At 34.2% G+C, this 15,991-nt stretch overlaps 1 long non-coding RNA gene across 1 annotated transcript in view; it reads left to right on the plus strand.

Moving 5' to 3' along the window:
• Nucleotides 1–5,128: 5,128 nt before the first annotated feature.
• LOC131278520 (uncharacterized) overlaps nt 5,129–15,991 on the plus strand; it is a 28,602-nt gene continuing 17,739 nt past the window's right edge. Inside the window, exons 1-2 of the long non-coding RNA XR_009185858.2 lie at nt 5,129–5,226; nt 5,496–5,551. This is a non-coding gene — a long non-coding RNA (uncharacterized lncRNA). The remainder of the gene's footprint in view (nt 5,227–5,495; nt 5,552–15,991) is intronic.

Here is a 15,991-nt window from a genome sequence, read left to right on the forward strand (position 1 = left end):
TCCTTTGGTTATGAGGGCTTGACCAAAGATGTTGTTCGTTTCTCATTCACAACTAAGAGTCTCTCATTTTCACTGCTGACTTCATGGGTTAGCTGAAGTTGGAGATTTTCATTGTCCTTCCTGTTCACAGTGATTGTGTATCCTTTGTTGGATCATTTGTTGAGTTAGTGGCTGCATAGCAGCATTTAAAGTCAAGAGGCTTTTTTCTGTCACTACCTATTGGTAAACTTCCTTCTGACTGTGATTTATAAATACAATGTACTGGGTGCCCACCAGTATACACATACCTTATTGGAAAATTAGAATATAGACTTAAGCCAATTGACTTTGTATTCATTTTGCAGTTTCAAAACTCCATCAGCTATTATAGTTGCCTTACATTGGCAATAGGTTTTTTTGATTTTGAGAAGGCAAAATGTCAAAAGTTGTCAGTAGGCTAGAGCACCTGGTTAAATAGGATCACCATATTGTTTATCAGTTTGGTTTCCTTAAGTTTTGGAATTTAAGGAGTATTTAATTTTCTATGTGTACCTTTTTTCTTTAGTTTTAAAAAAAACTGTATTACAGAAGTTGCAGGGTTACAGAAAAATCATGCATAAAATACAGAGTTCCCATATACCACCCTATTGTTAACACCATGCATTGATGTGGTATATTTATTACAGTTCGTGAAAGGAAATTTTTATAGTTGTATTATTAGCTATAGTCCATTGTTTACAATAGGATTTGTAAACTGTGTCTTACAGTCCTATGTTGTTTATAATTTTTATTCTAATAACATATATACAACCTAAAACTTCCTCTCTTAACCACATTCAAATATATAATCAGTGCTGTTAATTATATTCACAATATTGTACCATCACTACCATCCATTGCCACAACTTTCAACCCAATAGAAATTCCATACAATTTAAGCATTAACTACCCATTCCTTATCCCCACCCTCTCCCCAGGTAACTTTTGAATAAAGCTTTTTTAAGAAGTTTTCTATACTGATTTGTATTACCATCCAGTGGTAGGAAAAAAAACATCAAACATACTGACAGGTACAAATAGAGAGCTTATAGCTTCAATTTAAAATTTTTAGTATTGAGTCAGGCATAAATACACAGAAACACATAAACATAGAAATACAAAACTCACTAGTTTATATAAAAGAGCTGTTTTTCTCTCCCTGCTCCACTCTTATATTTTATTAGAATTTTTGTTCTTTTCAAATGGGACAAGTTGAAGTTATTTATTTAATGTGAGGACTAAAGCTTCCCCACTGATATTTGTGCAAGAGAGTTTAAGATATTCTTTTTCCTGATGTGTAATCTTATAGAAGCTTTGCCATACTTCTGAGGTCTTTTTGACCCTTAGCCTTATTGTGGAAATAGGGATCTTGTAGGTTCCTATCCAGATCAGTCTGATCAGCTTTTGCCATCCAGGATTTAGCATCTGATGTTCTGGGCAACATGTGTGCAAGCTGATATAGGCTAATTAGCCCTGGATCATATGTACCCCCAAATAATTCTAAATTATTCTATGAATATTTTCTGGTCTTCTTTGGGGAAATCTTTAATTATACCCGAATTCAGTTCAGGTCCAAGTTTTAAATTCTGATCTAGAGAGCATGCCAGGTGTGGCAGAAGGCTTAAAATTTTTAAAGGAGCCTGGAGTAGATAATTTTCATTCAGGGGGTGAAGAGAACTGGTTAAAGATAGTTAAGTGCAAAGATGGGGAGTTAGAGATTTAGGTTTAGAGTTAGTTTCCCTTTGTTTTATGGTTGGCCTTTTCTTTTTTCTAATGAACCTTTAAGTGAAGCTATTGTGGAGGCAGACTGTTGTCTGGGAGCCACCACACCTGAATCTTCCTTTTTTTTTTAAGGCCCTCCTCTCAAGTGCACAATTCCATTAATATCAAAAGTTTCTCAAAATGGCCACTGCGAAGAGAGGTTGGCCTTCATCAGATCCACCCATGAACACCAGAAGTTACAGGGAGCATGTTCATACCTTGAGTACAAAAAGGCAGCATCTTAAGCAGATGGAGAGTTGGGAGATTTAGAGCAAGAAGAACCCATTATGCTGTGGTCAGATGAAATATTATGTATGTACCACGTGTCTTGGGGCCCTGAGCTTTTTGACTCAGCCAGTCGGGACTCAGTGGGGTCCCCTCTGGAGTGGAAGGACCAGCCAGGTGCCTGGGCTGAGCTGGGACCAGCTCAATGGGCAGAAAAGGAGGCTACAAGAGAGACAGAAAATTGGAGAGTGGGAAGGAGGAATGAAAGGAAACCAAATGGAGAATCTGACAATAGAACTAAAATTAAAGGTACCTAAACTAAAGTCCCAGAAAAAAGGCAATTGAACTTGATGCAAATAGCAGAGTTCAGATGTAGGAAGGGTCTACCTGGGAGCTGCAGAGTCTTGACAATTAAAGTAGACACAAAGGATTGGTCGAGAGTTTCCTACCTCATTGGTTACTAGAGTCCACAGTCCCAGAGGAGCACCTTCTTCAGATATGAGTTTGCAGATTATGTCATTTTATTCAGGACACCAAAAGTTTTCCTGCAGTAAAGCTTGATTATCTGCAAAAATTGAAGCAGGTTTTGAGCTTCTAGGGATGGCAAATGCTTTTTTAGAAATAAAAAAAGGAAGTTAGCTTGACTCATATTGATTTGACAGGGATTTGTCCATCTTATAGGGTCAGGTTTAGGGAAGGTGGGCTTTATTTTGTATTGGGTCAAACATAATGAGCTATGTTTTTCATTGGCTACCTAAAGAGCCTTGGTGAGGATTTCATATTTCAAAAGACAGCAAGAGGTAATGGTAGAACAACCTTGTGAATGTAATTAACAGGACTGAATTGTATATTTGAATATGGTTAAAAGGGGAAATTTCAGGTTGTATATATGTTACTAGAAAAAAATATCCTTGGAACTGCACAACGAGCTGTGACCTCTAAGTTAAACATGGACTGCGGTTTTTAGTATCATTATGAAATTGTGCTTTCATTAATTGTAGCAAAGGTACCACACCAATGCAATGTGTTAATAATAGGGTGGTATATGGAAAGACTGTATTTTATGCATGATTGTTACGTAAACCCACAACTTTTCAAATGACAACAAAAGATATCAAGAGGAAACTCAGAAGAAGTTCAAGGAGGAAATAGGGCCAGGATCCCTGGGAATTTATATAATTTTATCAATGCCTACTATAACATCAATAAAAACCCTGCACATCAATGCTCAGGTGAGCTTCCCGGATTGGCAACATTTGGCATGTGTTATTATTGCTGGGAGAATTGCATCATTGCTGGGAGAATTAAATGTGTAGGTGTGTCTCCACTGGAAGAAGACACCTGGTGCTTGTGTTTGGTTTCTCCTGGACTTCACCCCATACACCTTTTCCCTTTGCTGACATTAATCTAATTCTTGTACTATAATAAGCTGTGGCTGGAGTAAAACAGCTTTTCTGAGTCCTTTGAGTCTTTCTAGCAAATCATCCAGCCTAAGGGTGTTCTGGGCATGCCTGACACACCATGTAATGATATATATTGTCAAAGAGAATACTATAGCTAAATAATCTTTATACCTATTTGCAGCATTTCTCATGTTTGCTTCAAATTTGGCAAGGTCTTCTTTACTCAGAAGTTTTAAGTTTTGCTTATACTAGTGTAATTTATTTTTAATATTTAAAACTTGAATCCAACTGGAATTAATTATGATGTAAGAAATGAGATAGTAATTTTTTATTTTTCAAGATGTTGCTTGAATTTCACAACATCATTTATTGGCCAATCATTTTGACTGTTTTCAAAAAAAAAAATTAGATTTTATGTTAAATTCCTGAATGCAATAAGATTTTAATTTAAAGCTTTATTTTCCCATCCACTGTGGTTTCTCTGTCTAATCTTGTGCCAGTATCACACTAGTAGATTTTCCTGAAGTTTATTATCTTTTTCTTCTTCATTTTTATTTTCAATATCTGCATTTAAGAACTTTAGAGTTTTCTTGTTTTTTTAAAAACTTGCAACAACTTTTATTTGTAACATAATATTTTAAAATTAATTTAGGGAAATTCAACATTTAATTCAATAAATCTTCTATGCCAAGAATTGCACATTGCTTTTTAATTGATTCAAATTTTATTTTATGCCACACAATAGATATTTAAAATTTATCCCCAAAAAGACCCCATATTATACCTATTCTTCCCTCTCCCTCCCCTTAGAACCTCCAGTGGCCACTGCCTTTATATCAATGATACAAGTTCTACCATATGTCCTGCATAACATTGCAATGACATATATAGGCCATTACATATTTTATCATTATCTGCAAAACTGTGCAGGATAGAGTGTAAATCATAATGTAAACTATAGTCCATGGTTGGTAGCAATGCTTCAGTATGTGTTCATCAATTGCAACAAATGTTCCACACTAATGAAGGGTGTTGTTAATGTGGGAAAGTGTGGGTGAGGTAGGGAGTCAGGCATATGGGAATCCTTTGTATTTTTTTATATAACATTTATGTAATCTAAAGATTCTTTAAAGGGTGGTGGACTTGGCCCAGTGGCTAGGGCATCTGTTTAGCACATGGGAGGTCCGAGGTTCAAACCCCCAGCCTCTTTGACCCGTGTGGAGTTGGCCCATGTGCAGTGCAAATGTGTGCAAGGAGTGCCTGCCACACAGGGGTGTCCCCCGCATAGGGGAGCCCCACGTGCAAGGAGTGCGCCCCGTAAGGAGAGCCGCCCAGCGCCAAAGAAAGTGCAGCCTCCCCAGGAATAAATAAATAAATAAATAAATCTTTAAAAAAGAGATTCTTTAAAAATGAAAAAAAGCTAAAAAATTTATTTCATATGAATCTTACATATTATTTAAATTTTTTATTGATATTGAATACTTTCTTGTTGTTTTGAAAATGGAATCTTATTGGACTGGATTGGTTTTGGTAGAGGAAAACAATTTATTTTAATATCAATTTTATTTTCAACTCCTAAGACACCGTAGTTATTTTTTAAAAATAGTTTTTCAATTGATTCAATTTAGTTATCTAGGCACATTTTGTGTGTGTGTGTAAATAATGATAGCTTTGACTATTGTGGGAAAATGTTAAGTTTAATTTTTCATACAGGGAAGCTGGAGCAGGCTCTGCTCTTGGAGGAAGGAGGGTAGGGGTTCCAGCACCTTTGGCGCTCCAAGAATTTGAAAAGTGGTGCTGAACGGAGGGAAGGCCAATGGTGAGTGCTGGGGGTGGGGCTAGAGCAGGGAGAGCCAATGGTGAGTGTTGGGGGTGGGGCCAAGAGTGAAGCAACGCCAAGGTGTGGGGGAGCGTAGGGAACACAAGAGCTGGAAACAGAGCGGAATTGGGAAAGTTAGCTAGATCTCTCCCATTGGCTGTAACCCCTGAAGTACCCAATCAATGGGAAGCAGGGGAGGGACAAGTATTAGGTTTAGGTTATAAATATTGCTGTTTCTTGTTATTTCGCTTACTGACCATTTTGTCCAGGTCCAGCACCCTATTCTTGCAAGATTGTTAATAAAATTCTTCTCTCCTCCACACAGGTGAGCTTTTGTTTTCTTATAGGTGCAACTTTCTTTCTATCACTGTTTGATTTTTAAATAGTACTATTTAAATCAAATGTGAATGTTCAATTTTATCAAATAGTTTTAAACATTTATGAAGTAAATGTAGTTTTACTTTTGAATCTATATTAATATGGTAGATTATATTAATAGATTCTATCAATATGTATTATGCTTGAATACAGTAAGCACCCAATTAATTATGGATAAGTATTTCATTACGCTCATGTGTTCTGTTTGAAAAGATTAAATTTAGGGTTTATGTCAAATATTCATAAGTGAAATGCCTTTGTAATTTTCTTTGCTCATCTGTTACCTTTGTTTAGATATGTTAAAGACGCTTACAAATAATTTAATAGCATAGGGGTTTTATGCTACTTGAATAATTGGTAGAACTCTCTGAATTTCCTGTGGAATCTGTGACTAGTGCTATATTTTGACATGTGTGAATGGTTGGGGGATGGTTGTTTCCATATTTCTTCTAAGGTAATTTTTAAGTTTCAATTATTTTGCTCCCTTAAATGAGTTATTATAAACAATTTCATCCAGATTTCCAAATTAATTTTCCCAGATTAAGCAAAATAATATACAATTCTTTAATGTATTCACCTGTGAAAATTTTCATCTTTTCTTGTTTAGTTGGTATGTCTTTTTTCCTTTTTAAAGTTAGAAAATGATTTATCTGTTTTATTCTCCTATCCTTCATAGATGCATCTCTCACAAATTTAATAAATTTTATTTCTTTGTTCAGTATTTACTGCCTTTATTATTTTTTCAGTATATTTATTCTCCTTTCCTTATTCTTTTTCTAACTTCCTGGGCTGAATATTTTTTCTTTTTTTTTTTTTTTCTGTTAATGTACATAGTTAGACCATGAGATATTCTTATTTTTTCTTTTTTTTTTTCTGTTAATGTACATCGTTAGGCCATGAGATATTCTTCTGGATGCTATTTCAGGTGGGCTATATAGGTTATTAACTATAATATTTTCATCATTGCTAATTTCTAGGTGGTACTGGTTTTAATCTGAATACTATTTGAGATATTTTCCTTTTGTAAAATGCTTTGGTGGTGGACACTTGCATTTATTTTATAGATATGTACTTATTTCAATTTTTAGTATACAGTGATGTTGCCTTTTCTAAATCTTCATATAATGGAAATATTCAGATTTTTTCTGACTTTTTCTCAGCATAGTGCTGAGATTCTCCCACGTTGTTGGGTATAATATTATTTCATTTCTTTTTGTTGTGGAGTGGTGTCCCATTCCATGAATAAACACAAATAGTTTTCTTATTGGCTTGTTGATAGATATTTGAGTTGTTTCCAGTTTTTTGACTATTATGAATACGGCTCTTCTGAATATTCTTCTACAGTCCTTTTTTGTGAATTTTTTTTTTCCATTTCTCTCTTACATATATAAGATTAGAGTTACTGAGTCATGGGATAGATGTTTGTAATCCAATAAGAAATTGCCAAACAGGTCTCAAAGTGGTCGTATTATTTTACACACCCAGTAGTCTGTATAAGAGATCCTGTTGCTGTTCATTTTCATTAACTTTTGGTGATTGTGTTTTTTTAATTTTAGCTATTAAAGAAAGTGTGGACTGGTAATGGTTTTAATTAAACCCATTGTGTTTATTTTTTCATGACTATAAAAGTTCTGCACCTTTTCATGTGTTTGTGAAATATCTTTTCAAATTTTCCCTCTATTCATGTATAAATATATAAAAAGAAGTTTGTTATTATACTTAAATATGCACAACTGTAATGGTACATATATATCCTTTATATATTTAAGATATAAGTTATTTGACAGGTACATGCATGGTGAATATTTTTCCTAGTACATAGCATCCTATTCAGTATTTGAGTGACACACAAAGTTTGAAGTATGATAAACTCAGATTTATAATGATTTTCTTATATGGTTAGCACTTTTTATGTCCTATCTAAAAAATCTTTGCCTTTTCCAAGTTTGAAAGATATACTCCCGTGTTTGTTTCTAGAAACTTTATGGGTTTGAGCTTTATGCTTAGCTTTATGATATGACTCAAATTAACATTTGTTTATGGAGTGAGTAAGGCATCATGTTTCATTTCTTCCCATACAAATATGAAATGTTGCAGCAACATTTGTTAAAATTATCTTCCTTTCCCTGTGAATAATTTGGCATTTTGGCTGAAAATCAATTAACTACATATGTTGGGTCTCTTTCTGTTCTCTCTATTATTTTCCACTGATTGCTTAATCTATCCTCAGGCCAACACAATGCTATATTGATTTTTGTAATTTCGTATTAAATTTTGAAATCAAGAAGCATAAGTCCTTCAGTTTTGTTCTTCCTTTTCAAAATTGTTTGACTATTTTAGGTTGCATTTCTGTAGAAATTAAAATCAACTTAGCAATAGTTGAGAAATAACCTTCTGAATTTTAATAGGGATTATTTTGTATCTATTGTTAAACTTAGAGAGAAACAGTATCTTAAAAATATTGACTTTTAAAATTTATTCAAGTTGCATAGGTCTCCATTAATCTATCATTTACTTAAATTTTTAAAATGTTATTTTGTAGTTTTCACTGAGGTGTATTTTTATGCCCTTTTTAATAGTATTAATTTTTTCAATAATTTTGTTTTCTACTGTTACTTGATAACATATGGAAATACAATTAATTTTGTATATGATCATATACCCTATGAATATCGTAAATTTCTTTTTTATTTTTACATTATTTTGAGATCCCATAGGGATATCTGTATATACAATTTTGCCTTTATAACAGATGATTTATTGGATCTTTTATAATACTTAAGCTTTTTTTTCTTACTGAATTGGCTAAGACCTGCAGTAAATTATTGAGTACAAGTGGTGAAAGCAGATGTCCTTTCCTTGCTCCCAATCTTAAGAAAAATATGTTTACTATTTCATTAAGTACGATGTTAGCTATGGGTTTTTGTGGACTGTATTTTATCATTTGAAAGTATTACCTTCAATTCTGAAAATACGAAGAAATTTTATTAAGAATTGTATTGCATTCTGCAAATGATGTTTTTCTACCTATTGAAAAGAAAGTTTTTTTCTCTTTTACTCTGTTACTGTTGTGAATTATTTTGATGAGTGTTTCAACACTAAATCAACCTTGCATTTGTGGGATGAATTTTATTTTTATGTACTAGTGTTGCATTATCTTTGTATGCATTACATGATCCACTCTGCTAATATGTTTTAATTTGTCTTTTATTTTTCTTCATATTTTTTTCTCTGTGAGATTTTGGTGTTGTGGTTATACTAGCCTCATATAACAATTTGGAATGAGTTCCCTCCTCTTTTATTGTCTGTAAGATTTTTGGCAGCATTATTGCCTTTTTAAATGTTTCAGGAAATCATTATAGTCCTCTTGTCCTTGAGTATGCTTTTGATTAAAGGTGTTATCACAAATTCAACTGCTATAAGTTTATGTTGTTTTCTGTTATCATTTAATTAAAAATATTTTCTAATTTATTTTCTAATTTCTTATTGGATCCATAACTATATAGAAAGATACAATTTAATTTCCAATACCATGTTTTTGTTATTGATTTCTAATTTAATTCCTCCATAGCTAAAAAGTGTATTCTGTTCTGCTTATCTGTACTGAGTTCTGCTTGTTTGACCCAGATATGGTCGAATTTAGAGAATATTCAATATATACTTGAAGAAATATGTATTGTCCATTTGTATTAAGTAGGTTGTTTGATAGTGTTCTTCAAATATATAAATCATCTTTCTGTCTGCTTATTATTTAGATTGCTGATAGAAGGCTATTAAAATTTTCAACTATTTGGCTCATGATTTGTGTATTTATCCGTTTTGGTCTCTCAATCTTGCCTCATGTATTTAGAAACTTTGTTGCTAGCTACATCTACAATTGATGTCTTTATATCCTAGATCCTTTCTCTTCATGAATCTTCCTCTTTCTTCTTGCAAAATTTTCTCATAAAACTCTATTTTTTAATAATATTGATATAACTTTCTCATACTTTATGTTTTCATGGTTCATCAATGCGTATTCTTACTTTCGTTCTGCCTTTGTCTTTTAAATAGGTGTTTTTTTCCCTAAACAGTCTATAGTTGTGTCTTGCTTTTTTATTCATTTTTCCCTTCTAGTTGGAGTATCTTTTTAAAAATTCTGTTTATATTTGATGTAATTATTGAAATAGTTTCATTATGCCTTTCCATCTTAGTATTTATTTTATTTTTATACTATTCATTTTCCATTTCTTTGTTTTTCTTGTGCTGCCTTCTTTAAAATAAATCACATTTTAAAAAATTCTCTATGTCATTCCTATAATGATGTATTAGCTATAATTATCTGCATTAAAATTTTATTTTTGATTTCTCTAAATATTAAAATATGTATATTATCAAAGTTTACATTTAAATAAAACTACTTCATAAGCAATGTAAGAACCTTACAACAGCCTAAGTCCCTTTATATGCTCTAACTTTAAGTATACTATTTGCCCTATATTTTACTTTACATATGCTATAAACCCAATTCTCCATCATTAATTTTGCTTTAACACTTACACATTTTATTTTACAATAACTATAACAACCATTCACCTCATATTGGCAACCCAAAGTCTTAGAATTAATTTAACTTATATTTCTCTGAACATTTCACTTACATTCAAGCTACTATGTCTAATTTTTCTCTCAAATATCACTCGGATACTTACACCCTTTTCCAACTCCAACTTCCACAGGCTTGGATGCAGTCTCTATCCTGTCTTGTCTTGAACCATTGAAATTGTCTCCTGAAAGTCTCCCTGCATTTGGTTTCTCATAGCTCCAATGAATTCTCCACATTTTTGAAAAAAATAATCTTCATAAGAGGCAAGTTCAATCATTTCACTCTCTTGTTTGAAAATTTTCTGAACCTTCCCAATCATTATAGTGTTTTTCCCAGCCTCCTTTGAATCATACCTTTACCCTTTTCCTCAAACCATACAACTTATCTCTCTTCTCATAAACACTATTTTTAGCACAATCACAGATCTGTACCATTACACACATATTTCTCTTTTAAGTATCCTTCCCCATTTTTCTAGTTTCAAAATTTCTTGTTCAGCAACCAAGGCTCACATGAAATGTTACCTTTACACCATGCCTAGATTTGGTAAGGCAGGGATAACATCGTCTTCTACAATTTTAGCACCTAATATATACCTCTTTTATTAGTATTTACCACATGATATTGTATACCACAGATATGTATATTTGCTTTGTTTTTCCCAAGTAGAATGCAAGGTTCTAGATTTCAAAAGCTCTGTTTTTTACTACTTTGTTTCCTTATTACCATATAATTTGCCTTATAGGAGTTGACCAACAAAGTTTTGCAAAACATAAGTAAGCCCCCTTTTTTGAGTATTTGCAATGTTTTGGACATTCCTCAATTTTTTGTTGTCTGACAAATCCTTAGAACAAAATTTTGAAGTAGATATTTTTATCCACATTTTACACAATACAAATGAAACTTAGGGTGTTCATGTAGCATGAAAAATAAGAACGACGATAAAAATTAATCCTCCCTCTTCCTGATTTCAACTATTTCCTTTCTTAGGTGCATAAAAAATAATGTATTTATTAATGAGTTAAATGAAGGGTTGCCATTAAATGAAACCCAAAGGCCTGAGGTACCACCAAACATAGCTTCAACTACACTTATGCATTTTGTTTTTATTTCCCTAGCTAAAAGGTCCTTAGATCACGATGGAATGGAATTTGAAAATTGGACGCTAAATAATATTACCTCAGTATATTGTCCTAGTGATACATTACAGTGTATATGTAAGAACTCCTCTAATTTTCAGGATGAGTTTGTTTGTTTTTAAGTTTGAAATTACAAACATAATTTCATTTGTTAACAGGAATCTTTCCCTACTCACTTTAAATCTTGGGTTATTTACTGAAATGAACAGGAGGATTGCCAGATATTCTATAGCCGATTATGGTCTTATAATTCAGAGCTGAATCTCTAGCACTCTAGCAAACATTCTGCGATACTAAAATATTGTAACTGGAGGTTTATAAGGGATCCAATTCTCCCTTTTCTATTAAGCAGGTGGAGGAGAACTGTGAGTGTAGCTGTCTTTTTGGCCTAGTATTGAAGAAGATATCTAGGGGGAGTGGATGTGGCTCAGGCAATTGGGCTCCTGCCTACCACATGGTTGAGTTCCCAGTGCCTCCTAAAGAAGATGGCAAGATGGCATGATGGGCAGGGGTGGCAAGCTGCCACAACAAGAGACAGGCGGAAAGCATAATGAGAGACATGACAAAATGCGGAATGGAGGTGGCTCAAGAGATTGGGTACCTCCCTCCCAAATCGGAGGTCTCAGGTTCAGTTCCAGGTGCCTCTGAAGAAAACTAGGAAAAGAAACAGACACAGCAAGTGCAGACAGCGAGTACAGGCAGCAAGTGGGTGGGGAGAAATAAATAAATTAATAAATCTTAAAAATATATATATATCTATACCCTCTAGACCATCCCAATGGCAATAATTTCCCCAAGAAAAGTCTCTTTAAATGTTCTTGAGAAGGTGAGAAAGAACCCTGGTCTGGGAATAGGCATCATTAAATTTGAAGTTTTCAGAGAACACCTCTAACCTTGATCATAAATTACAATGCAAAATAAGTCTGCCGCAGCAGAACAACCTGGGAATAACAACACAGATTGTGCAAGCCAAAAACTTTCTTAATGATTTTATTGCACTTAAATCACCTAATGACTTGTCTCTTAAATTGCTTTTAACTGAATTAAAGTATCCTATTTGTAAAAATTTGGTTAACAATGCTTGTCAGTGTCTATAATTCTTTTTATTTTATGCCCATAAAAGAAAAGGTGTAAAAACGATTCACATTTGAAAACAGAAACTGTCCATCTTTGAAAGCAGAGTATCAAGTTGTTGTAGTGGGTTTGTCTTTTTTAAGGCAGCAAAATTACCCAATTTGTTTTCACCACAACCAATAAATGTCGAATATCCTCAGTGAAAATGGTAAACATATAATTTAACTGTCATATATGTGCTCATAAAGCAAGTGCATATGCTTGGTGAAACCTGGAGATGGGACTTAAAGTGAATTTTATTATAGTAAAGTCTGTAACATATATGGCATATATGTTTGTTACTCTTTAAAACAGAGGGGTTTTTTTTTGTTATTTAATTGTTAACATATTTTGGAAGGAATCACTTATGTTTATGAAGCCCTAGGAAAAGTCATCTTTCATCTTTATTATATTGAAATAAGTTACATGTGTTTGTATGGTATTATAACATTGGGTGTGGGACCCCATAATATTTAGGGAACACCATGATATTGAATGTAAGATAGCGATATAAAATTGGGTGTGATCTTTTACAGGGCTTGGATTGAATTAGAATAAAATATTAATAGAAATTCCATCCAAAAAATACTGCCAAAGGCTTGGGTTTTATCACATGCTTATTAATCTACAAGCATTTGATTCTCAGAAATAAGTGGGGCATTTCTACTATTGCCAGATATTACAGTATATTCTTGCCTTCCAAGAAGCAATGTTAGGTCATATATATTTGATATTTAGTGTCAGTAAATGAGAAAATATCTGGCAAATATTACGTATTAGTAATTTTGTAGAATTATTTCAATTTTTTCCTTCTCCAAAATTGCACAGAAGTTTCCTGAAATTCTCTACAGTTCTAACATTATAAGACTTTTTATTTAGTTGTTCAGACTAGTTTATTTAGGTATTCCACTTTCACTCAATAGATTTTATGTATTTCTCATGTGTTTCTTCACTCAGTTCAAGTTCTGAAAAATTCCTTAGTGTCATCTTGACTAACCAACCATCTTCATAACAAGATTGGTTGACAAGTCCTGGATTTTCTTCAAGAGCTTCATTAATTTCTGTTACTTCTCCTGACAGAGGAGAATGAAGTCCCCTAGCAGCTTTCACACTTTCCAAAGCACCAAACTCATCTTGTTTGTTCAACTTTGTCCCAACCTCAGGAAGACTACTGTAAACATCCCCCAACGCTTCCTGTGCAAAATTGCTGATTCCCACTGTTCCAGTACCATTTTCTGTTGTTTTCCATTCATGTTAGTCTGAGTATTTCAGCACCGCGAGCAGAGCCCACCGTTGCGCGGCGCAGGAGGGCGCCGCCCCCGGCCCCCGCCGCGCCCCCGGCCCCCAGGGACGCTGCGGGAAGGAGGTGGCGGGCGGCGATCCAAAAGTTCCGACCCGCGCCACAGAGGGTCCGCAGGGGTGCGGAGGGTCGCTGAGCAGCGTTTCCAAAACTGGCAGGGGGGGAGGGAGCGGGCGGGCTAGATCTGGCGTTGCGGGCCCCCCCATATGATTCTTTTAAATGAATTCGGTTACTACTCTATAATAAAATAACGTACCGGCTAGTGAAAGGAAACTTAGCTAAAGTATGATCTGTATTTTATTAATAGATAGTTACAAGTATACAATCATGGGCATCCTTCCATCACAATGGTAGTTTTTTTGCTGTTGTTTTTACAAACACTGGTAAAATAGTCTATAAATGCAAAAGAGTCTCTCCATCACATTAACACTCCTTCCCAAACTAAGCTGCCCCATTTCCTGCTATTTACATCCCAAACTAAAAACCTGTAACTCTTAGTACCTCTCTTTCACACACTCCCTCACAAGCAATGTAGTACCAGTGATGTCGATGTCACCACCTAAATATTTCTGGACTCCATTATTTTTCCATATCACCATCCTGTCCCTCTGGAAAGCTGACATCCAAGCCCTCTGGATCTGTTCAGTACAATGGCCATTTCCCAGTTCTACCCATTTCCAGTTACTCCCTCCCCAGTCCAGTCTTCATCATAATCATGCCGCTCATCTGCTTTCAAAACCTCAGTACTGTGGATCTTAAGCTAAACTCCAGGTTAAAACCTATTTGCCTGACATGGGCACACCCATATCTAACTCCCCAACCCTATATTCTGTTGTGCTCCTTTCTTGTTCTCTGTACTCTAGACTTCTTATAACCCATTATTTCTGCCATGTTCTTTTCCATCCCCTTCACCTATCTGATATCTGAGGGATGAGTCTGAGGCATTCTTTCTATTTCAGGTCAACCAGCATACTTTCCTGACTTCCCTAACAAGTATATTCTCTTGTAAATTTTCTTATTAGCACATGTGAAATAGCAATTTCACATTTGAATATTTACTTGGCTGATATGTGTCTCTATAAGTAGACTGTAAGTTTTATGTAGGTAGGGTTGTGTTTACTTTGCTCACTCTGTTACTCCCCTTATTCAGTATGGTGCCTGACACCTCAGAGAATATTGGTTGAATGAAAGACTTTTTTATAATGAATAGGTAAGGAAAGGAACATTCAGGTTAGGAGAGAGAAAAGAATAAGAAGGTAGTTTTGGAGAGGAAGCAACCTTGGGATATAGATCAAGTCTAACTAGATTTTGAAATTGGGTGACATTCCTCTAGGGGAAATTGCTAGGTAAAACAATTATAAACCCAGTCTTACAAAAATAATAAGTATCATTTATTGAATATTTACTAGGCTTCAAAAGCTGTACTTTAAATAGTGTTTTATGAGACATGAGCCATGGTTTCAAAAATCATCTACAGTAAAAAGAGATGTCAGTGATCTCAATTCCTGAGACATCTTTGTCTCCAGCAAGTGGAGATATCTGAGAAGAGACATCAATTTGAGTAAGTACGAGAGGAAAATATTTTGAGATGTAAACGGATGTTTCTTTTCTTGATATTTCCAACTTTCCCTTATGGCAGAAGGATAAGAATTTTTGTGAACAGTCAGAATCAGATTTTTCTACCTTGAGGTTAAAATTTTCTGCCCTATCTTGGATGAAAGAGAGGAGAATTAAAGGCGAATCTAAAGATTAAAAGCTAGTGTGTCTTTGTATCCCCAGGAGAGATGATAGAATACATGTGGCAACTAGATCAAATCAGAAGAGGACTCGTGCCATTATTGTCTCATGGGACAAAAATGCAGTAAGACCCCAAAGTTTACTATTCCTTGCATGATGTAGAGGAAGAAAGGTCTTTATGGGTTATCTAGTCATGTAATATTATTAAAAGTAGACTTTACTCTCTAGTCCATCTTATAGTTGTCAGTGTGTCTCTAGAATTTATTAGTTATTCACAGGACCTCTATCTTTTGCAAAAATGACTATTGACAATTTTCTTCATTCTTGGAAATTAATACATTATTTTATTTTATTGTCTAGTTCAAATAGGGATTCAAACTCTCATTTTCCAAGACGTGGGTGCATAAAATTTATAATGTACTATTAAATGGAGTGCCTCTCCTTACTCCTTTCAGTAAACTGAGTTAGAAAACCATCTGTGACATGTTCACATTCATTGGGAACACTCGAGAA

Source organism: Dasypus novemcinctus, chromosome 5 (genome assembly GCF_030445035.2).
Source record: "Dasypus novemcinctus isolate mDasNov1 chromosome 5, mDasNov1.1.hap2, whole genome shotgun sequence".
Lineage (NCBI taxonomy): Eukaryota > Metazoa > Chordata > Mammalia > Cingulata > Dasypodidae > Dasypus > Dasypus novemcinctus.